This window comes from Coffea arabica, chromosome 10c, assembly GCF_036785885.1.
Source record: "Coffea arabica cultivar ET-39 chromosome 10c, Coffea Arabica ET-39 HiFi, whole genome shotgun sequence".
Lineage (NCBI taxonomy): Eukaryota > Viridiplantae > Streptophyta > Magnoliopsida > Gentianales > Rubiaceae > Coffea > Coffea arabica.
In genome coordinates this window covers 45607688-45633100 of record NC_092329.1, presented here as the reverse complement: position 1 = coordinate 45633100, position 25413 = coordinate 45607688, and positions in this window count along the sequence as shown.

The window sequence follows — 25413 nt, the reverse complement described above, 5'->3', positions numbered from 1 at the left end:
TCGAGCCTACAAGTTTAGGAATAAAATATAAGAACTAGACTTGTAAGTCTTTTCGAGTAGCTCCTTAACTCGAGTTCGCTCAACACTAAACTCGAGTGGAGTAGTTTGGTTAACTTGCGGCCCTATGCCATGTTGCCACTCGTTTGTACTTAAAGGCAAACTGATTTAAAGTGGAACTTGTGAATCGCATTCTTTATTTGCCCCCACTTTCTTAGTTTTGAGAGAAGGACGATGGCATAAGGTATATCAATGGATCGGATCTTATTTAGATCTAACATAGACCTAACATATTTGGGTAGGGTCTGGGTTTAATTTCTCAAATTCAAACCTTACATAGACCAAACCTTGTAAGAGAATCATGGATCTAGATAGGATCTAGTTTTCTATGATCACCCAAATCCGAATCTAAACAAGACCCCACCCAAACACATGTATATATGTATCTATATGTTCAGAAAAATAGTTACGAATACCCATTGGATACTCAAACCCATAAAGGTCCAAGTTTGAGTTTACTTTTTGAGTAAATCTTATATACACTAACAGTGTATACACTATCACCGCTTGATTCATGATATGTGTACAAAAGTTGAATTTCAAATTCAAATTTTGTATAGTTGTCATTCATCCAAGAAAAAATTAATCCTTACTTTTTTAGACACATAAAGGTCTAAATCTAGATCTGAATCTAGCTAAATTCAATAGATCTGGATCATCATTAAAGAGATTCAAGTCAAATCTTGCCCGTTCACATGCCTAGGTGCAACTATTGAATGCCATGTGAAGTCTGTACCAACATCAAGGGCAATTCTTAAAGCTGAGAAGGGGTAATTACATACTAGCAACTAGGGCTGGAGCTGAACCAAGTAGCTCGGCTCGAGCTCGCGAGCTACTTGGTCAGCAGCTCGAGCTCGAGCTCGGTTGACCAAGCTCGAGCTTGAGCTCGAGCTGCTCGTTAGAGCTATCGAGTCGAGCTCGAGCTTGGAAATATAATACTCGAGAGTTCGACGAGTTCTATCGAGTTTTTTATAATATATATTTTAATTTTTATTATTGTGAAATGTCAATAATATCTTTTATTTAAAATTATATATAAAATATTAATTTTTATTACTTGAGCTTGATTAGGCTTGATTGAGCTCGAATAAGCTCGATTGAGCTTGATTTGAATAAATTACATTTAATTAAACTCAAGCTCGAGTTCGAGCTTGAGTTCCATAAATCGATGTCGAGCTCGAGCTCGAGCTCGAATTTTAAAAGATTGACGAGCTCGAGCTCGAGCTTAAGCTTAGTTATTTTGCCTCGACTCGAGCTCGAGTAGTGCACTACTCGAGTTCGACTCGACTCGACAGCACCCCTACTAGCAACTCTTATGTAGCACTGCCTCTCCATTGTGCATCATTTCATATTAAAGTATTATTTTGTTCACAAAATATAAATTTGGAGGTATGTCCTTGTGTGCATTGCTTGTGAAGTACAAACTACGTAAACCAATCCCTCTAAAGTCCAAAAGGATTAAGTCCTACTTATAGAAATTTAAAACATTATTATAGCTAATTTAAAACATAATTATAGATAATTATTATAGCTAATTATCATAGAAGTTTATTTTAGAGGCCCAAAAAAAAGAATGGCCATGATTGAGAGATGGGCCAATTGTAACTCTCTTACAAATATTTTTCATTTCCTATATCCTAGTAAATGAACTCTGCATCCGCACTTTCAATAAACATTACCATAAAAACATCTCAATTTCTTGGGAACTCCTAGTGTAGCAAATTTCATTTGTTACAGCAGTATATTAGTAAAGTTTGATGCAAATCCATGGTGCCATCAAATTTTATCGGTAAAAAATGTAACTATATCTATTGTTGGCAATACTCTACATTTATATATTAGACTCCCAAAATCAAGTTTTATGATACAACATATCTTGACCTTTTCCCTTATCTTGAGTTTGGTTGTTGCTGCCTACCTTAAGTTTCATTGAAACATGAAATGTTATTGTCCTTTTTAAACGAATTCATTTTATTAGATGCATGATTCCTTCATTTCTTAGGTGGAGTTTGGTAAAAGAATTTCGAAATGGAGAATTGGAATAAATCCCATAATTGTTGTTTAGATTACTACTATCGGAATTGGAATTTTAGAATCATATCTAAAAATTTTGGAGTTCCCCAATTCCCTAATAACCTGAAGGATTTTGGACAAAACCCAAATCTGATTTCCATTTAGAAACAGGGTCCGTCCCGTCACCAGTCAAAAATATTAATATATAATCATATAATATAGATATTATAATTTATAATATTAGTATAATTATATAATATATTTATAATACTAAATATAAATATAAATATACTTATATAATATATACTATAAATTTATTAATAATATTTAATAATATATATTATATAATAAATATAATATATATTATATGTGCATGTAATTATAATATATATGTGTATATAATAATATATTATACAATTATATTTATATTATTAATATAAATATTATAATATATAATATACATTATAATTATATAATATATTAGTTTAATTAATATATATTATATAATTATAATTATATAATTATATTATAATATTTGTATAATTATATTTAATTATAGGGATAATTGCAGAAACCTCCCCTGAGATTTCTGACATTTGCACTGACCTCTCCTCTAGGTTTTGAAATTGCATTCACCTCCCCTGAACAGTAACAATTCGTTGCAGAAACCTCCCTGACAGCTTTTGTAGAAGTGAAATAAGAAATTTCTTCCAATTTTGCCCTCTTCTTGCTTGACAATTATTATTTGCTTGACAATTGCTTAACTAATTATCTAATTAGTTAATAGTTAAACTAATTAACTATTAACTAATTATCTGATTAATTATGAACTAATTAATTAATTATCTAATTAATTAATTAACTAATTAACTAATTTCTATTTATCTAATTAACTGCTTAAGTAATTAACTAAAGCTGTTGTCTGTCCGAAACTAACAAACTATTTGCATGTTAAACTAATTAACTAATTAACTGCTTAACTAATCAACTAATTAACTAACTAACTAATTAACAGATTATTTGCATGTTAAACTATATGCAGTACGCATTACCTATTTAAAGTATCGGCTCTTTATGGGTATTTTACTTTCAAACATTTAATTTATGATAAAAACATCAATGTTTGTAAGTAAAATTCAAAAAGTGTTACAGTAATATTCTTACAAAAGGGGAGGGGCATAGGGCCATAAATTAAATGTTTGAAAGTAAGAATATTGATATTTTTTGTAACACTTTTTGAATTTTACTTACAAACATTGATATTTTTATCATAAATTAAATGTTTGAAAGTAAAATAACTATAAAGAGTCGATACTTTAAATAGGTAATGCGTACTGCATGTAGTTTAACATGCAAATAGTTTGTTAATTAATTAGCTAATTAATTAGTTAATTAGTGAAGCAGTTAATTAGTTAATTAGTGAAGCAGTTAATTAGTTAATTAGTTTAACATGCAAATAGTTTGTTAGTTTCGGACAGACAATAGCTTTAGTTAATTAGTTAATTAGATAAATAGAAATTAGTTAATTAATTAATTAGATAATTAGTTAGTTAATTAGTTAAGCAGTTAATTAGTTTAACATGCAAATAGTTTGTTAGTTTCGGATAGACAACAGTTTTAGTTAATTAGTTAATTAGATAAACAGAAATTAGTTAATCAGTTAATTAGTTTAACATGCAAATAGTTTGTTAGTTTCAGATAGACAACAACTTTAGTTAATTAGTTAATTAGATAAACAAAAATTATTTAATTAATTAATTGGATAATTAGTTAGTTAATTAGTTAAGTAGTTAATTAGTTAATTAGTTTAACATGCAAATAATTTGTTAGTTTAGGATAGACAACAGCTTTAGTTAATTAGTTAATTAGTTTAACATGCAAATAGTTTGTTAGTTTCGGATAGACAACAACTTTAGTTAATTAGTTAATTAGATAAACAAAAATTAGTTAATTAATTAATTAGATAATTAGGTAGTTAATTAGTTAAGCAACTAATTAGTTAATTAGTTTAACATGCAAATAGTTTATTAGTTTCGGACTGACAACAGCTTTAGTTAATTAGTTAATTAGATAAATAGAGATTAGTTAATTAGATAAACAGAAATTAGTTAATTAGTTTATTAATCAATTAGATAATTAGTTAATTAGTTAATAGTTAATTAGATAATTAGTTAATAGTTAATTAGTTTAATTATGTAGAAATAGTTTGATTAGTTAATAACTATTAACAATTAGATAATTAGTTAATTAGTTAATAGTTAATTAGATAATTAGTTATTAATTAATTAAATTCTTAGTTATTTAGTTAATTGGTTAATTAGTTAAACTATGCAGAAATAGTTAATTTAGTGTAATTTTTATTAACAAATGTTTTGTTGGGTTTGATGAAAGTACTCATCACATTCATTTGGTAAAATTAAATCAGGTCAGGGGTACTTTAGTAAATTGACCCATTTTTGCCTATTAAATTGCCTCCAACTTTTGATAGGGGAGGTCAGTGCTATTTCAAAATTGATAGGGGAGGTCAATGCTATTACTATAAAAGTCAGGGGAGCTTTCTGCAATTATCCCTTAATTATATATAATATTTAATTTAATTACTTACAAACTTATAATAATAATAATATTAGTTATATTTATTATATAATGTATTTTAATATATGTAATATAATTGATATTATCAATTATACTAATAATTATATATGTTTACTAATAGAAATTATTAATTAGTTATACTAAATTTACTAATATATTTAATTAGTGAAAATCTTCTGTATCCTATTTCGAAAGAGTTAACGAACTAAACATTAACTATAGTAATGACATACATTCCTGGTACTGAACCAAACAGATGAATTGGAATGACTGACTCCATTCCAAACCCAAGATGAATGATCCTAAATCACAATCTGATATCAAAGTGCAAACCAAACGCCACCTTAGTAATTGTTATCATTTTACAACTAGATAGAGACAATATTTGAGGATCCAATCCGATGTAATCCCTGTGGTTGGACCAAGTGTAGTATAACACAATAATCACAGTTAACAAAAAAAAAAAACGGAATTAATCACTCTGCTCCCCTTTAACGGCCTCAAAACAGTAAAAAAATCTTTCAATTTTGCCCTTAGGATTGATCTCACTTTGCCCCCTTGAGCTAAGAAGACAAAAAATACTATTTTACCCTCCACATCAATAGAAAAAATAATATACTTTGCTTCAATAATCTATGGTTACATATAAGTTTTATATAATTTTTAATGCTTAAAGCTAATATAATATATTTCAAAATTTTATTGACCAAAAGAAACTTGTAATAAATTCATAATAATTTCAACATTGCTTTAAACTCCATTTTTATAGTGTTTTCTTGAATTTGAATTCTTGGTTTTCCATAGTTTTTTTGTTTACATTAAATTACAGATAACTCCATTTATGTTAATTTCTTTTAAATTTTTTAACATTAACATTAGATCTTTGACCTCAAAGAAGAAAAAATACGAGCAATCAATAAATTTTGCACCAATAAAGAAATTTCTTGGCAAAATTGTATTAATAAATATTTTGGAATCATTTTTCAAAATTTATGTAGAAAATACAACAATTAATGGATTATAACAAAAATTTAAAATCTATTATGATATGAAATAATTATAATATTCCATTTAAAACAGAATTGAAGTTTTAGAGTTTTGTGATCAATTCAAAACATGATAGTCTTACACAAACTAACGGTTGAATTTTTTCGAGGGAGAGCAAAGTGTATATTATTTTGGTTGATGGGAGTTAAAGTGTGATTACCGTAGTAAAATATATACCTTTCTTGAGTTAAAATGACATATAAGAAATTAAACCTGCGGACAATTCGTGTAGGATATTGAACTGTGTATTGATCATTTGTTATAGGTTGAGTTTTGCAATTCTTTTTTGTTTTTGTATTTTATGAAAAATAATAGTCGAATTTGACGTTTACTTTACAGGGTACTTACCACCATAAATCCGAAAACCTTGCTCATCCTCAAAGATTTATCCAATATTTAATGCTTTCTCTCACTTTAGTAAATTAAATTAACACATTTTTTTTGTTTTTTTAGACATAAAATCGAAAGAGAAAACTATTTATTGATGGGCAAAAAACCAAGAAGGTTCCGCCTATATTCTTCTTCTGAACAAAGGTCTAATAATCGAAAGAGTTTGTAATTGTAATGCATGACAGAGTCTTCTCAGTCAGGGGAGGAGGAGGAGGTGTGGCGCGTGCATTCAAGGACGACTATTCCAGCCGGTTCTCCGGCAGAGTAAATTAAATTAACATATATTTCACTCTAGATCCTGTTATCAATTAATTTTTTTTTCATTTTTCCAACGATTTAAAATATAAGAGAGATTATGGTACAAAAACATGAATAGTATTCTACGACAAAGACTTGAATGGAGAGCGATTCACCAGATTATTTGTGGTAACCTACAAGTGCCTTACCACTTAAATTCATTTTAAATAGGTTTCTCTGAAAAGCTACAAATTGTTACTTTACAAATCTACGCATGCAATGACACATAGCCAAAATTGGTATGCTTTGCGACGATACAGATACGTGCAATACAGCATAGGTTTCCTCTTTGACTATTTTTTTGGCAGGTAAACGATATTGTTTGTCTTAAAACTTACATCAGGATGATATACTATTAGGTCATAAATCAATTGATCTAAATAGGGGGTTTGTTAATATGTATACCCCAAAGCCTAGCGTTTATGATATATTTTAACTATTTATATATAAAAAAAATTGGCATTTTATCTTGTCATTTTCTTTGTTATTTTGTTATTTTAATTAAGTATATAAAATTTCTAAAATAAACTTATATATAGATAAATATACTCATAAGTGTTAATAATGAGATATATTTAACTAGGTTTATTTTTATAGATTTCGAGGTATAGTATTAATAGTTAGGACACAATTAATATGGATAGATTAACATATATTGTGTTTCTTCCTTTTAAAGATAAAAGTAGATCTTAGTTATTATGATATTTGCTTGATAAGTTGATCAAATTTGCTTGATTGATTCACTTAGAGCATATCATATACATAACTATTTAAATAGTAATGACATTTTCTACCTATGCTGTCTGTGTATGTGATCCTACTATTTAAGGTTATCATGGTATCTCGAATATACATTTTTGTACTTTGGCTCTCTTCGTCATTACGCATAAAAGGATAATTCATATCATTAGATATTAGGTATGATTAATTGCAGAAAAACCCCATTTACTTTTACTCTTGTTGGACGTTACACTCTAAAGCATGTTTATGGGCAGTTTACACCCTTGATAAAGGCTACTTGATAGACGAACAGTTGACTGTACTGTGTGAGTTGCACATTCATCTGATTACAAAGCAGCACCTAGTATTTAAAATAACATTTCTATAATCTGTTATATCCTATTTTAAGGAAAGGGAAACCTAATCAATAGGATATATCATCGGAGGAAACCACTAAAAGTGGTAAGCCACAAATAGTGGTTGGTGGGAGGCAATGTTTGAACCATTGACATCTCATCCACAATCAAGTCTTGGTGGTGACAAACAAGCCAAATGGCTGTTGGCACAAACTGCACTACTTAAGTCCAAAAAAAAAAAAGAAAATGGAAATTAGTAGGCAATTGAAAAGGCCACCAGAAGCAATGATGTGGGTGCCATTGTCATTAAAATTGACCTTGTAGCTTATTTTTATGTGTTTGATTAGAAAATTGGTGTTTCAAAATGAAAATTAATGCCATTTTAACTAGCAAAAAATGGTATTTTGCCATATAACTTGTAAATGGAGAATAAATGGGTCATTTTCATCAATATATATATATATATATATTTAAAATGAGATCGCTTTATTCCACGAACCAAAAGGAAATACAACGGCCAGGCAACCCGACTAAACCAATCCCTAAGCTAGCCTACTTCTCCTTCTCCTGATCGATGGCATGCCTATCCTATCTAATCGGATTTTTTCGTGCACCAACCATGGCAATTCATTGAAATGTTCATAAGTGCTGACGCTCCGATGGGAGCTAGCAACGCCCACGTTTGCCAGCCTATCCGCCACCCTTTTCATCAATAATTTGGATGGAAGTTAATTAACGTGCGTGGAGTATGCATGCAACAATAAAATTCAATCCATAGTCAAAATTTGAATTTATAATTTTCTAAACTACCCCACACATGATTTTTCATAAGTATACGAGTCGTGAACGAATATAGAGTAATTAGGGTCAAACCCACATGATAGATGAACAACTACCGGTACTTCTACAGTTTCTTTATTATTTAGAGTATCAACAAATTACATCTAACAAATCTAAGTTACTAATGGGAAGAAAAATACAATGAAAGCTCCCTAGGTAATGGAATTCCTATCTACTCATGGTAATGCAACTTTCCAACTAAATTAGAACTAAAATTTCGGTTAAACCATGACGTAATTTTCTTATGTACATGATACCCGTTTTCGCTGGTGTACCAACCATATCTATAGTTAATTCGTACCTACTTTTGCAGTTATGAAATCAATTATAAATTCATTTATTTCTATGAAATTACTACAAAACAAGCCACAAAGGTGTACCTCTACTTTCGTGAGTGTACTCTCTAGGTTTAATACTTCTAGAAACTAGTGTCAAATTTTAATTTTCATTGCAAATCTGACACCTTGAGATTATGACAATTAATGACTAGTTAATCATGATTTTGAGATCAAAAGTGCTAAATAACTTAATCACGATAATAGGCCAAAATAATCAAGAAACCAACACATAGAAATTATAGATAGTTCAACCAAATAACCAAAACATAAATTTTAAAACATTATCACAAAACTTGCATTAACAAAACTTAGAATCCAATACAAAGATAAAGAGGTGGAGAAAAGGAAAATCCTTGTCATTAGAGTTTCTTGAGCCTCTCCATCTTCATCTCCATCAGCCTTCTTGTTGACTTAATACAAGAGTGGATATGCATAACGCAAGTTCTAAACTAGTCCTATAAACTAATAAAAATAAAGAAGAAAGTTATAAGTGCTGTGGGTTTGTGTCTTGCCTCAAAGGGCAAGACATAACCCCTTTTGTTTCTTTCTTTTGTTCTAAAACTCTCTCTCTGTCTCTCTCTAAACTAACTAAAAACTAAAACTCCTTTCTAAGGCTAAAGGTTCCTCTAATGTATAATCTTCAAGTTCCTTCAATTTTTCACAAAAAGTTCCTTCTGTCTTAAAGAGTCAAGATTGTGAAATGGAATGATATAAAGTTGACAAAAATTAATGTCTTGGACCCAAAAAGTTGCTGCCAAAACGTCATGGATGCTGCAAGAAAAAAGGATGAAAAGATGGCTACAAGTTTCACAACTTGTAGATTTTTTCCATTCACATATACGACGCGGTATCCGAATCAAATTTCACTATCTGATGCCGTATGCTGCTAGACACTCTTTTTCAAAAAATTATCTGATGAGTGTCTGGCGCAATTATCTGACTTGACTCTTTCTATCTGACACCGTATACTATTCAACACCCTTTCTCTTGCAAAATTTTCTAACAGGTATCCGATTTGATATTTGACTTGAAATTCACTGTTCGACGCCGTATACTCTGTTTCAATCCAATGATGATTTTTTGTAAACAGTCTCGTATTGTTCTTGCTCCTTCATCCCTATCACAATATGGTAAACATTAACAACTAAAAGGGGTGAATTCACGAGTCTTCTCAAAATTATTCAAGAATATCAAATATTGTCAAAATGGTCATTCACATTGTCTTAGGAACTCAAAATTAGTTATAAATGAAGTAAAATATGCATAAATTATTAGGTAAAATGGACATTTGTCACACCTCCATACTTGAATTATTACTTGTCCTCAAACAATGTTGAAAGGTACAAACGCGATGATCACTATGTAAGATTTGGATTCTAATTCTAGTACTCATACTATCAAACAAAAAAAAAAAACTTATCATACCAATATTTGATTAAATCCAATATCATGTATTGACCCTAATTCAATCATGCTTGTCATGCAACTAGTATAATTAACAAATGTAAGAACTAAACTTGTAACCACCCCTTAGAACTTGTACAAACAAGGACAAGAAACTAGAAAAACTTTCACACTTTGATTACATACTTTTTTTCATTTTTTTTTCTTTCTCATCAAACTTTACTCGAGTAGTGATCTTGTTTTTTGACGCAAAGACAAACATTGGTAGTGCATGCCCCTGGTTACTCAATCAAGTCACAAACTCTTATTGCTTTGCATACTCTTGATTCTAACACCATTTTACATGAATGTCGACACTTGTAGATGCCGACCCCCGATTACTAAGTGTTTTCAATCATTAGAGTAAATGTTTGTGTGATTACCAATCATATAATTTTCTTTTTTTTTCTTTTGTGAAAGGAAAAACACATTATTTGATCCTTGCGAAATGTAGAACTAAGAAAAAAATCACAAGAAAAAAAGTTTAACATTTATCAATTATATCAATCACACAATTTATATAAACAAATCAAGAACAATACATTTCATGAATTTAAGAAAATCTCAACATGATAAACTCCACTTTATAAGACATTAAATTTCTTAAAAATTAAAATCTTTCACGTACATAACAATAATTTCAAAACACCTTACACATAATCTCATATCAATAACTATAACATAACCAATGACACTATTGGTATTAAAATTTTTTAAAAAAATTTTGATAGAATTTTTTCGTATATTTGGCCATTCTCCCTGCCACAATTCCAAATTCAAATTTCAATTATACTAATATCACCAATTACCAAAATTTTTAATCAATATATCAATTTTCACATGAATACTAAGAAATGTATTCAATTCTAGCCAACCTTACCTCCGCACTTAAATTACACATTGTTTTCAATGTGAAAAGATAAAAGGAAAGAAAAGGAATACTCCCCTAACGTAGTAGGTGATTTATCATGTTTGGGGCACTATGAGTTTTCAAATTTCTATGAAATGTGCTCATTTTACCTTTAGTTTTTAAAACTACAACACGAAAACAAATGCACTTAAAACATGCCAAAAAGATAAGAAATTTAACAATCGTTGGGTTGTTTATAGTCATTAACTTGACTATTTTGCCTCATTATCAAGGAGGCTTTGTCAGAGAGTTGTCCACCAACTCAGATCGTGGTGGATCTACAAATAGTGGTTCGAGTGAATGAACCACATATCCAAAAGATCAGAGAGTAGGAAGAGATATAACGGTCTCAAGTGTTTGGTAGATATCACCTTGAATGTGTACCAATTGAGAACTCATCAATGAACTTTCCACAGGGATTGCTTGGAAAATTTTATCTTTAGAAACTGCACATTCTAAACACTCCACAAGAGGGGTTAAACATGAACCACAAAGTTCATCTCTTGAAGTTCAAGATTAGTTTGAAAAGAATTATTATGCAGGGTTTGGGTTTTATCATCAACATCACAAGTAGATTCATCATGATTATCAAAATGTAGTCCACCTTAGCATGTGACATTCCTACTATTTATGCTAGTATTTCATTCATTTGAAGAAATAATTTCACACAAAATATGCAATTGGTCGTATACTTTACCAAAGTGTGAAGTCAATTCTTCATTCATCTTCTATCCTAACAAAACGGTTGTCTATCTCATTGGCTAACCTTTCAAGTTTTGAATCCATATCATTAACAAATTTTTCTATAATTAGCTTCCAAGATAATTTAGAATTGTTAGCTAACTTTGTTGTTTCTAACTCCTCAGAAAAAGATGTATTAGCCAACTTCTCAATTGTCAATTTTTAAGATGGTTTATAATCTTGTTGGACATCAATAAGTTGGAAATCATAAAAATTTTAAAAATCACTAGAAACACAATGATCATACTAACCATAATTATGCATATTACCCCAAGTAGGGTCATGGTGATCAACATAAGAAGCACAATGCCCGAATCCAACAAAGTAATCTATATGTTGTACTTGCATACATTGATAGTCAATATGATAACCTCCATACAAGACACAAACCATATAATTGAAATTTGAATGATTAACATTCATATGTTGTTCAACCAAATGCATCAAATTGTTCAATTTAGCATTTCATCTCGATATGCCATTATCAAGGGACATACCTACGGGATTTTCTTGCATTTCATGCTCCCAAATTCCTTCTCTCACACATTGTCCTCCAAAATTATCTATCTTTCTCATTTCTAAAAATGCCCTCAAACACCTTAGAAGTAAGATTAAGCAAGAATCATAGATACTAGTAACACATACCACAAAACAAAAATAAAACACAACAAAATAAGTTACACACAAACACACAAACACAAATGAAAAAAATGATAAAAATAGCACAAGAAATCAAGGAAAAAGGCCTAAACTAATAGAGTCACTCTTTATACCGATATTGCCACAAATTCTCCCCAATAATGGTGCTAAAAACTTGACGTGTGCGAGATATGCATGCAACAATAAAGTTTAATCTATAGTCAAGTTTTGAATTTATAATTTCTTAAACTAATCCACACTCAATTTTTTGCAAGTATACGAGTCGTGAGCAAGTATAGGGTAATTAAAGTCGAACTCACAGGGAAGATGAACAATTACCAACACTACTAAAGCTTTTCTATTATTTAAACTATCAACAAATTACATCTAACAAATCTAAATTGCTAATGGGAAGAAAAATACAAATGAAAACTTCTCAAATAATGGAATCCCTAACTACTTATATTAGTGCAACTTTCTGACTAAATTAGTACTAAAATCTCGGTTCAGTCATGGTGTAATTTTCATAATACCCATTTTTGCTAGTGTACCAACCATATCTATAGTTAATCCATACCTACTTTTATGATTATGAAATCAACTATAAATTTATTTATTTCTATGAAATTACTACAAAACAAGTTACAAAAGTGCAGCTCTACTTTCACGATTGTATTTCCTAGATTTAGCACTTCTATGAACTAGTGTCAAATTCTAATTTTCTTTGTGAATTTAACATCTTGAGATTATTACAATTAATGGCCAATTAATCATGATTTTGAGATCAAAAGTGCTAAATAACTTAATCACGATAATAGACAAAAATAATCAAGAAATCAGCACATAAAAATCATAGATAACTCAACCAAATACCCAAGGTATAAATTTTAAAACAACATCACAAATATAATATCCAAAACTTGCATTAACAAAACCTAGAATCCAATACAAAGATAAAATGGTGGAGAGAAGAAAAATCCTTGTCACTAGAGTTTCTTAAACCTCTCCGTTTTCATCTCCATTGACCTCCTTGTTGACTCAATACAAGAGTAGATATACAACACAAGTCCTAAACTAGTCCTATAAACTAATAGAAATGAAAAAAAAGCTATAAGTGTTGTGGATTTGTGTTTTGCCTTGAAGGGCAAGACACAGCCCTTTTTGTTTCTTTCTTTTGTTCCAAAACTCTCTCCCTCTCTAAAACTAATTGGAAACTAAAAACTCCCTTCTAAAACTAAAAGCTCCTATATTTATAATTTTCAAGTCCCTTCAATTTTTCACAAAAGCCCCTTATGTCTTGAAGAGTCAAAATTATGAAATGGAATGACATAAAGTTGACAAAAATTAATGTCTTAGGTCCAAAAAGTTGCTGCCAAACATCATGGTTGTTGCAAAAAAGAAGAATGAAAAGATGGCTGCAAGTTGTGCAAGTTGCGCAACTTGTAGATTTTTCCCACTCAAGTATATGACGCTGTAGTCAAAGTGAATTTTACTATCTGACATCGTATACTGCTAAACACTCTTCTTTCAAAAATTCTATGACGGGTACCTAGCACGATTATCTGACTTGACTCCCTCTATCCGACGCCGTATACTGTTCAACACCCTTTCTCTTGCAAAACTTCTAGGGGGTATCCGGCTTGATATTTGACTCGAAATTCACTATTCGGCCCTGTATATTCTCATTCAATCCGATGATGACTTCTTGTAAACAGCCCAACATTGTCCTTGCTCCTTCATCCCTACCACAATATGGTAAACATTAACAACTAAAAGGGATGAATTCACAAATCTTCTCAAAGTTACTCAAGAACATCAAATTTTGTCAAAATGGTCATTCACATTGTCTTAGAAGCTCAAAATTAGTTATAAATGAACTAAAATATGCACAAACTATTAGTTAAAATAGACACTTGTCATTAATTTTCTAGTTACTTATGAGTTGATTGAGGGTGCAAAATGCTTATGAAATACTTTAGAGTATAAAGGCAACTAGCATAGAAGTTCATATGGGTTCTCTGCATTTAATTCTATTAGGTACAACATGAAGCATGAAAATATAGCAGGTGATCTATAAGGATTAACCACCTCTAATAGTACATGACTTGTCTTATTATTAGTCACATGTTAAAACATAACTCAAGAAATCATAGTACTAAGTGAAAAGTTCTTACATAGGTGTATTCACATATTTATTCATTGAGAGTTATGTTTGATAATAAGGAAATCATTAATCTTATAAGAGTTGTCATTTATTTTGATACTCTTATGTGAGATAACTATGCTAAGGGATGCTAATTATATAGTACACATGCATAGAAAAGTAAAGTCACGTACTTGATTCTTCTCTTTATTTGGGTGCTCATGATACTTTTTTAGAAGCCAATCTTAATCTGAAAATATAAGTTAGTTAATTATGTTTAGTCAATGATAATTTAAACTCTTTTAGTTTAGTTCCTATTATTAAAAATTTTAATTTTTACTTATTACCAATGTAACCTAATTAGTCACATACACAAAAAGTTTCATTATGCAAGATTAAAAGATAATCAAAGAAGAACTTAAATGATAAGTTTGTAAAACATATCATTTAATTTGTGAGCAACTTATTATGCAAATACAATCAAGTTTTTTAAAACAAGAGTTATATTAGAAGATGGAAACTAAATCCTTTTGGAAGCTAGTTATACATATATAGGGTTTACAATATCTATTTTGTCTATAGGCACCTTCATAGTTTAACTTAGCAAGATATACCATCCATTCAAATTGTTTGAGATTTTAGTGAAAATTTAAAGAGAAAAAAAAAAGAAGAAGAATTTTCAACCAAGTTGGAGAGAAAATTATCACTCTCCCATCCTCTATTTGGTCGAATCCTATGTCCTCGCGATTTAACTTCTTCCATTCTTCTACCAATTGTATATGTGGTCTTGGTGGAAAGTTAGTACTTTTCTGATTTGAGCAAATTTATCTAAGAGGTTTTTGCATAGAGACTTTTGTATATTACTATTAGAGGTTGGCCATGTTATCAACTTCAAATAGATAGCTTTAATTTCACATTACTTTTGATGTAGATTTAAGAATTATAATATTCGAAAGTAATCTTTTTACTAACTTCTAATCACATGGGGAAAAATAAAATAATATCTATTTAAAATAGTCAAAAATTTTTATTTTTCCTCTGCACGTGCATATTTGATTCCTTACAAAGCTTCCTACCTTGTGAAACTTCACTGCTGATCTTGGAAACAAATTTAGAATGCTAATAATAAAAAATAGTAATTTCTATGACCATGTAAAAAAAAAATTATATCATAGACTATTGAACTCTTTTTTTAGAGAGAGAGAGCTAAAATTTGAATAAGTAGGTTATCTTGATTATTCTGCGCTTCTGAGTATCATTTATATGCAATATTGATATGGTCATCTGGAAAATGAAAATTTTTCTAGTGCCAGTTCATATTCGTTTTCTTCAAGAATAGACGAATAATATAAAAATTTGAGTTGTGAATTGGATGTTATTGTAATTTGTATTGCGGCATTGGTCGGCTAAACCAGATATATAGACATATAGACAAGATTTGCCTAAGCTTTCACATATCTAGATTTGCAGCTTGACGGACTAGCTAGTCACTCTGACATTTTTTATTTCAAATATATAATCTGCTTCTCATGCACAAAGACACGCATTTTGTTCCTCAACCACAGATTTGCATACATAAACACGTACACAAATTCGCTTTTTGTATTGAAAAGTTGACTAAACAATAGTAACAAGTAATATTTAAAGAACTAACTTAATATAATAGTAAAACAAGATATTAATATTAAACTATAGGGTTAAATACTAAAAAGTTCCTAGTAATTTATCGAATGTTCAAACTCCCTATAGTTTAGAAACTTATACAATAGTATCTCGTGATTTTGACTAAATTGAAATTTGGACGGAAACCGTCACTAATGGTTGCACGTGCAATGTCAAAATTGCGCTTTATAAGTAATAAAATTAAATATCAACAAGCTTCTTGTGATTTACTAAATATTCAACTTAACTCCCTGTGATTCAAAAATCTACATTCTAGTCCATCGTTGTAAACAATCAAATAAACTCTTTATTGACTTCAAAAAACTACATTCTAACCCCTCGTGAATAATCATCTCAATAAGTTCTTTAACAATATATTCTTAATTCTCTATGGTTCAAAAACTTATATTCTACCCTCTCGTAATAAACAATCTCATTGAATCCTTTAACAATTTCAGTAAGGGAATTGGTTGTAGTAGGAATGCTTGAATAGAGCAGGAGAAGGTTGATGCAATAAATTCAATTTAGTTAAAACCATGAGCGATAGAATGTAGATTTTCGAACCACAAGGAGTTAAGTTAAACATTTGACAAATCACAATAGGCTTTTAGTATTTAATCCTATTGTTTATAAAGGACAATTCTCACATTTTAGATGCAACAATTAGTGTAGATGGTTTTTGTCCAAATTTCAATTTAGTTAAAACCACGAGCGGTTAGAATATAAGTTTCTGAACTGTATAAGGAGTTAAGTTGAACATTCCATAAACCACAAGAGAGTTTGGTATTAAACCCTAAATTATATAATATACATAAAATAAAACAGGCTTACTTTATGAATTTAGCAAATTCAGACTCCATTACTTAAATTTCAGTTTTCAGATTTCAAATTTCAGATTTCAATATTATCCAACTCTCTCCTAGTCATCTTAACGAACAATATAAGAGGAAATAAGTTCACCAAGGTAAAATTAAGAGATTTGGAATTGAAAATGCAATATTGAAAAATTAACGTCTCCTGAATGCCCTCCAGTTCCCTACTTCCATTTACAATCGTCATAGAAACAAAACTTTTAATCTTGTAGGCTTTTCTAATCTGTACCCCGCAAACGCATGTGGCTGAATAGTTTTTATTTTGGGTAAAGAAAAAGTTTAAAGAGGAAAAAAGTTACCTCATTCCAAGGCTAGATAAGTAACTAACTTGTTTCTTTTTTTTTTTTTTTGGTAAAAAAAATTTTCATGAATTCAATTCCAATCATCACTATGGGACAAAACATGTTTTCGAAATTATAAATCGTTTATAAAAATTTTTACAAATCTCCCATCAATACAACCTTCCTATCAATAACGGAATTTAAATACACGTCTTTTTATGAAAAAACTGACTCTTTCTTATCAATTAAATGAAATTGCGTTGGCAACTAACTTATTTTTGAGTGACTTATAATTCGAAGAGAAACAAGCTTTACCAACTCAACTGACCCCACTGATACAGTAGTACCCCGGTACTTAGGCTTAGTTTGGGAGTTTAGGATAGAAAAGAGAAGAAGGGAAAACTTAAAGTTATGAGAGAAGAGAATGGATTGTTATGTTGTTTGGGAGTTTTGAGAATTAGTAGAATAATTTTGGATATAAAAGTTATTAAATATTTGTTCAAAACATTTGTAAGGATAAAATAGGTATATTAAAAATATTCATAAGATTCCTCCAACTTTATCTCCATTTCTCTCCAATTCGAGACGAAAAATTTTACCTACTATTTATCCTCCCATTTCTTTTTTTTTTTTCTCTCTTACTAAAAACTCACAAACAAAAGAAAATCAAACTTTCTTTTTTTTTTCTTTTCTTTTCTGTCCAAATTCTCAACTCGTAAATGAACCCCTAGTGAGACACTGGGGGACATGTACAATTAGCTTACGTCTGGTTAGGTGTGCTTGATGTAGTTGTTATAATAACTGGCGTACAATTATATTTTAGGGATAATTTCAGAAACCTCCCTTGAGGTTTCTAACAATTTCACCCAACTCCCATCAAGTTTAAAAAATTATGCTTACCTCCCTTGGCATAGTAAAATACCTATAACGCCCTCCACTTGGTAGACAATTTTAATTTAAGACAATAAATTTACAAAATCCAAAAAAAAATGTATTTTTCCATCTCTTGTCTATTTTCCCCCTTTCTTTTTTAGTTAATATAACCTCTTTTATCATTTTTAATTTTGTGGATACTACCAAATTGAAATTACAAAATTAATAGAGGGACTAGATTATGTGTCAAACTAGAAGGAAATGATGAGACTCATAGTGTTAGAAAAATAAATAATGAAATTGATGATTGAAATAGGAAGAAGAATTAAACATGTGAAATTTGTCATATTTTGTTTGTTGACAAAAAAAACTTATATAAAATGTCAATAATTACATAAGAATTTATTTCATTAGATTGGAAATTTATTATTATTATTTTATTGTGAAGGTAGAATTTATTCTCTACTTTTGAGACATTGATATTTTTTAAGGCTATAGGAGGGTTGTAATGGTAGTTCTAAGTCAAATTAACTTGTATCGAAAAGGTAGTTGAGCATTAATATTTAATTTTGGGTTATAAAATTGGTTGTCAATGGAGGTTGTGTGTGTTTTCTTCTTTTTTATTTGTATGGTAAGTATTGATACTGTATATATAATTTGGCATCTTTTGGACGGTTATTTGATTTTAGAACTTATACTTGGATAATTGTTATGAATTAAACTTGTTCATTTGTGCAAAGTGTGGAAGAAAATGACTGAGTATACTATATATTTCTTTCTTAGTTTTGTACAAAAGGGCAATTTAGGTTTTTGTGAGAAAATCTTTCTTGTTGGACCTATATTGTTATTAAACAATAAAAGAAGGAGAGGTATATGTAATTTTTAAAACTTGAGGGGAACTCTCTGTAATTATTAAAAACCTCAAGGGAGGTTTGTGAAATTATTCCTATATTTTATCATTTTATTGAATATACGTGAAATATTTTATTTATATAAATTAATATTTTTTAAATACAAAATTATAATGTAATTGTATACAAATTATTATTTATTTTATCCCACTTTGATAATTTTGTTTTTCTTTTTCATTCATTCCAAATTATAGTCCACTTTTCAATTGAAAAATATAATTAACTTGTAATTTTTTTTAAAATATCCTTATTTAATGTACTTTATTATCAGTGAGTATAACCTATTTTATTCATTAATTGCTTGGATTCATGCCTTGAATGATGCAACTTTTCATAGTATTGTTGCTGTAATTAATATAAAGGTATCATGATTAATCATGCTGTTAATATTAATGTAAGGATATTTTAGAAATTTAGTAGGTTACATTTATTTTTAACAAAATTAACTAATTTTTTTAAATTACATAAAAAATCAACACTATGTATTGGACATTTTAATAAAAAATATTACATGTTTATTTTGAATTCAAACACAATAAATTACAAATTGTTCAATAAATTTTCATCTACAAATAAAACCATTCAAAAGTGTAACTTATGTCTTTAAAATGAGATTTATGTCTTGAATTGTGTAACATATGTAATGATTAAGTTTATGAATCTAGACAATGTAATGAATTTATATATGTAATGAATCTAGACAATCTAGACAATGATTAGGTTCATGTAATGAATTTTTTATTATTATACAATGAATCTAGACTTTTCAATTTATAGTTGAAATATGGGGTGTTAATTTCTCTTAATATTGATATTTTAATACTCCTAATTTCTTAAGTTATAAATAGAGACATCTATCAACTAAACCTGATATATACTTTGTTATCTTTAGACTATCTTCTACTTTTCTTCCTCTCACTGTAGTTGGATTTTATAGGGTAAGAACATAGTGTTATGTGAGGTTTTTGTCTTATTCTAATAGTGTATATTAGTGTAAACTACAATGAAATAAATTGGGCTGTTGTATCTTGAAGGTGACGTGCTGAAACCTACTACATTAGAGGATATTCTATAGGAGCACGAATCGTTTTAAAGAGAATGACTTAATCCGCATCTCAACCTAAAACACTTTTTATGGTACAAATTATTTGCATTTTTTAGTGCAATATCGAGGTATGAGATTTTTGTTAATTTCATTGTTAAATTTGATTAAAAAAATTATTGTTACTTATATGATTTATTTTGATCAAGAACCAACACTGAAACAGGATATAACAAATATAACAATTGAATACAACCAGACAAAAACCCCAACTGTACTTGTCCCACCCCGACATGTGCATACGAAACAATGACAAAAAGATGAAACTAGGGCACAGGAATTTTTTTTTTTTTTTATCAGCAACGATACATTTGTATAACTTACTCTATCCTAATCTAGGGGGAGGGGGAGCCTAAGGAGGCTATTGTAGAGGCTAGTGGATATACAGACTCAATTAGATCAAGGGAGTGTTATGACACAACTCTTAAATTTTTTTCGCTACTGATGAAGTTTGAACTCTCACCAACAGTCCAAAGATAAACTTAAGTTCCTCCCTGATTACCACTGAACCATTGGCCAGTGGTTACTACAATTGTACTTAACCTTACAATAAATGACATAGCATGCACTAGTGTTAAAGCAGTTGATTGACATTTACTGGGCACGATGCAGAAACTTACTAGATTACGTTATCTCCTGAACGGATCTCAATCGCCGCCGACTCGACGGCTAGAGGTTAAAGTCAGAGGCACGTGTTAAGTCATGTACTTGACATTTCTGGTTACGTGCCAATTTTAATTTATAAAAATAAGTTAATTAATTATTAGAATTAATGACAAATTAAAATGTATATTAATTTATATAGTTCTTACTTATTAAGAATTATAACTTGTGCTTTATTGTTAACATGTAGCAAAACATAATGAGTCACACACATTAAGAATTTCATTAATTAGATTAAAAGGAATTCAAGTGAGGACTTAAAAATAATTTTAATAACTTATTATTTAATTTATAAAATAAATTAGACTTAAGGGACTTATTGTGCAAATATAGTCGACTCTTCGAAAATAGGTGTTGTATTAGAAAATGAAAACTAAATCTAAATGGAAATAGATTGTCCGATTTCTATGTGAATTTAGTTAACCTATTTGTTTATAAATACTCTCATAACTTGAATTAGCAAGACTAGTGAACAATTATAGAGTTTCGTGGGACTTTATAGAAACTTTTATAAAGAAAAAGAAGGAATAATCGAACAAGCTTCAAGAGAGAAACTTTTCGCTCTGCTACTTGTGTTAGCGGAATTCTAGGTGACGAAGATCTAGGATTGCTTCATCTTCTCCATATTCAAGTTGTTTAAATCTTGGTAGTAAGTGTGCATTTGATAAATTTAAATTTGAATTCTGAATTCTAAAATTTGAAAACTAAAACTTAATGTGTTAAGTTACTGAGTTGTTAAATATTGAAATATTAATATTTGAGTATTTTTCTCATTAAATGATGAGTGAATAACTTATTACTCATTTTGTTGAGTTAGTTTCGTATATGCAATTTATAGCTATTTAATAAATTAAGGTATTCTATTTTTGATTATCAAATATATTTGAACATATTAATATATAAATTCATTAAATTTAAGTATTAAATTGAATTATCAAATAGAGCTTAAATTAGCACTTTTTTTACTTTAAACAATTTCTACCTAAGAGGATTATCACCGTTTAGATGCTGGACGTTTGGATAAATTCGAACGGACTGTTAAGGATTATGCGAACACCCTTGCTTCAGCGGTTAAGATGATTTGCCATAAGGTTGAAAGTAATGTTCTTAAAGTAACTTTTCTTCACAGGAAATTAATCGAAAAACGATCTACTAAGGAATAAAAAATTGTATGATTCAACCAATAAGGAATGACAAAGGGGAAGAAACCAGGCACATTAACTTTTATTACTACCAAGCCTGGGGGTCGGCAGTCTACCAACTTCTTGGCGGAGATAATATAAAATATCACAAGAGTCGGACATACCTTGCTGTAAGTGACACAAGATGCAGTCCCGTTAAGGCGGTTGACATTTGTTGGGCACGATGGAGAAATTTACCGCTAGATATATCTGATGATCTGAATCGCCGGCCGGTAAAGTCAGAGAAATTTACTAGCTTTGTTTGACTATGAATACGGCACGTAAGAGCTGAGACAGTCAATTGGGGGACTTTACAAGTATCCAAGAGGTATATGAATATATTATTATCGTATGTAATCTTTAAGTATTAGTATTACACTCTCTCATATAGTAAACTATATGGAAAAACTCGACTATATGTTTGGGGAAAAAAAAGTTTGGGAAGGAGGTGTTTTAGCCTTTATGGGGGGAAAAAGATGTTTTAGGTATTTTTTCTAAAGATTAATCTTTCTTACATTGACTTGACTGTGTATATATACTATTAGTATTAGATGAATGATAACTATGTAAAATTTAAATTTAAAATTCAACTTTTACACGTATATCATATATTGAACGATAATCGTGTATACACTATTAATATATAAATTTTACTCTTTTTCTAAAACAATTACAATAAGTTGTAGTAAAACTTCAAATAAACACTTAAAAACACATCGTCCAAATTGAACCTCAATTATAGCAAGTTCTAATAAAGTTACACATAGTATTTCAATGTGAGGTAAGATAATTTTTTTTTAGTAGGGAATGGTGAGGGAAGATTTGAATCTAGACCTTTTAATTCTTGAAATCTCAACTTTAACTATTAAATCAAAACTTCCTCGACTGAGTCAAGGTACTTAATTCACCTATTATTTTTCAATGAACTTACGAATCATATGTTTGAGAGGGGGGGAGGGAGAGAAGAAAAGGCAAGTTTGTGTGCTATGTGAATAGAACTATAAACAAGTCGAATCGTACCGAATATTTCATGTTTGAACTCTGTTCGTTAAGCAATTCGAACAAAGTTTGTGTTCGTTCGTTAACTTTCGAACTCCAAACCTGTGTTCGTATTCGATTCGTTAAGCAAAGTTCATGTTTGAATTCGAATTCGTATTCGGCTCATTTAACATAAACGAGCCGTTCGCGAACATGCTCGAAAAGCTCGAATCCAAATTATTTTAAACCTTATATATGCCATACAAATCATTAATCATCCTAAAAAACAATTAAAGCACTAAGTGACTAAATTCTATTATTCATTAACTATATAACTAACATTAACATAAAAACAACAAATAAAGCAAGCAATTTGCCTTCTAAATATAAAAGTCCAGCCATAAATTTAACCCTAAAATTTGTCAAATGACAATTATGTCCATGTTCGCGAATGTTTGTCAAAACTTGTGAACATGCTCGTATTCGCTCGATTATTAATCGAACAAAAAAATTCGTTCGAGCGCAGTTCATTTAAGATTTTGAACTAGCCTTTCATGAACACGAACGAATCGAAACGAACCGAACTATTAACAAAACTGCCGAATAGTTCGGTTCATTTAACAGCTCTATATGTGAATCTAGAAAATTTTCATACTCACATACCAAACATTTGGCTAACTGTGACTTTTCAAAGATTTTTTTTCGAATTGAATTTAGTCTCGAATAAATTGAAGATTTATACTACAAGGGATTATACACAAAATTTTCCTAATACACCAACTTTGTTTTTCTTTTTCTTCTTTTCAACCCCCAAATGGGCTATGCCATCCAAGACCACCTTTGTAATGTCAGAACAATTTTTTATTTGATCTAGATACATACTTTTTACATTCCACCTAACTACTTGAGAGTTTTAAAGTTTCTTAAACGTATCAAATGAACTAATTGGTCAATCAATGCTAAAAATGACATTGTGCCAAAAAAAATTTTGCCCCAAAAAATTGAATACAGTTACTACACTCAAGCGCAGCCAGCTGTGTGAGATAGCACGCCACGAAAATGTCTAGCTTTGGTTCACATGTCCAAGTAGGTCATCAAAGTTCTTCTACAAAATGAACTTTTTTCAACTTGGAGTAATACTTAATTCTTCGCAAGCTGATGTTTGCATTATGCTTCCAAAATTTTGTTTGTTATTTCATTATCAAACATATACAGTTTATTCATACAGTTTTATAGGGATTATCAACTTTTATCACATCATAGAGGTCAAGATGAAGAATTTCAACTTAGTTGAATTTAACATAAATATTAATATTTTATCAAATGAGAATTCTAATTTTAACTCCAATTCCTCACCAGTTTGAGACAAACGAAAAGAAATATCGGAGCTTAGTGACCGGAATCGGTTGCTTTGTTTTCTAATAATAGCAAGTTACTAGTTTATTAAAAAAATGTTATTACTGTATTATTTTTTTAAAAAAATTAAAATAAAAATGCACATCGCTTTCTTTCCTTCAATTTCTTCACATCGTTTTCCTTGCTCAAATAAATGATGATGAAAGCAGGCAGTCTCAACATTCATAAATTAGGTCGGAGTGATTTCAGATTGGATTATAGAATTTAAATGCCATATGTAGGAATAATTAAAATGTACCCAAATTCCAATAATTTGGTTATTCTGATTGTCAACCCACATATATTAAATCTAAATGCTTAGGAATATACTTATATTCTCTAAATAAGACGAAATAATTTTGTCTTCTTACTCTGCTGAGAATCTCTTTCTTAAAATAGTTTTTTTTTCTCCTGACTAATTCTTCAAAATAGTTTGCGCAGTACATTGTAGTACACTGTAGTACACTTGACCTGCTTGCTTTTACAAGTTCATTGCCTTTTGCTTTCTTTGCCCTTTGTGCATGTGCATTTCATTTCATTTCATCCTCGCGCAGCCCAGTGTGGTGTGTGTGTTTATATATATATGTATATATAAATATATATATAAAGCAATATTTGGAGCAATTAATTCAAGATTGATAAGGTTATAAGATGTCTACTTATATGCCTTAACAAAATGGTTGTCTAGTTATATGCATGCCATAAATCTAACCATGTCCATCTAAACTTCTCTAGGCTAACAACTAGCACCAACTTGTTTTCCATACAAAATTGTACACTAAGATGTTGTAAATCTTTACTTCAAATTCCTTTAAAAACAGATATAAGACAATTGGTTTTTTTTTTTTTCCCCTTTTTGGCTGTATCTGAATCTGTGACCGGCACTGATAATTCTGGATAGAAGACAAGTTGAAAGTAGTTGTCCAAGTTTAATTCTTTCACTACACTGAATCATTTTCATATAGA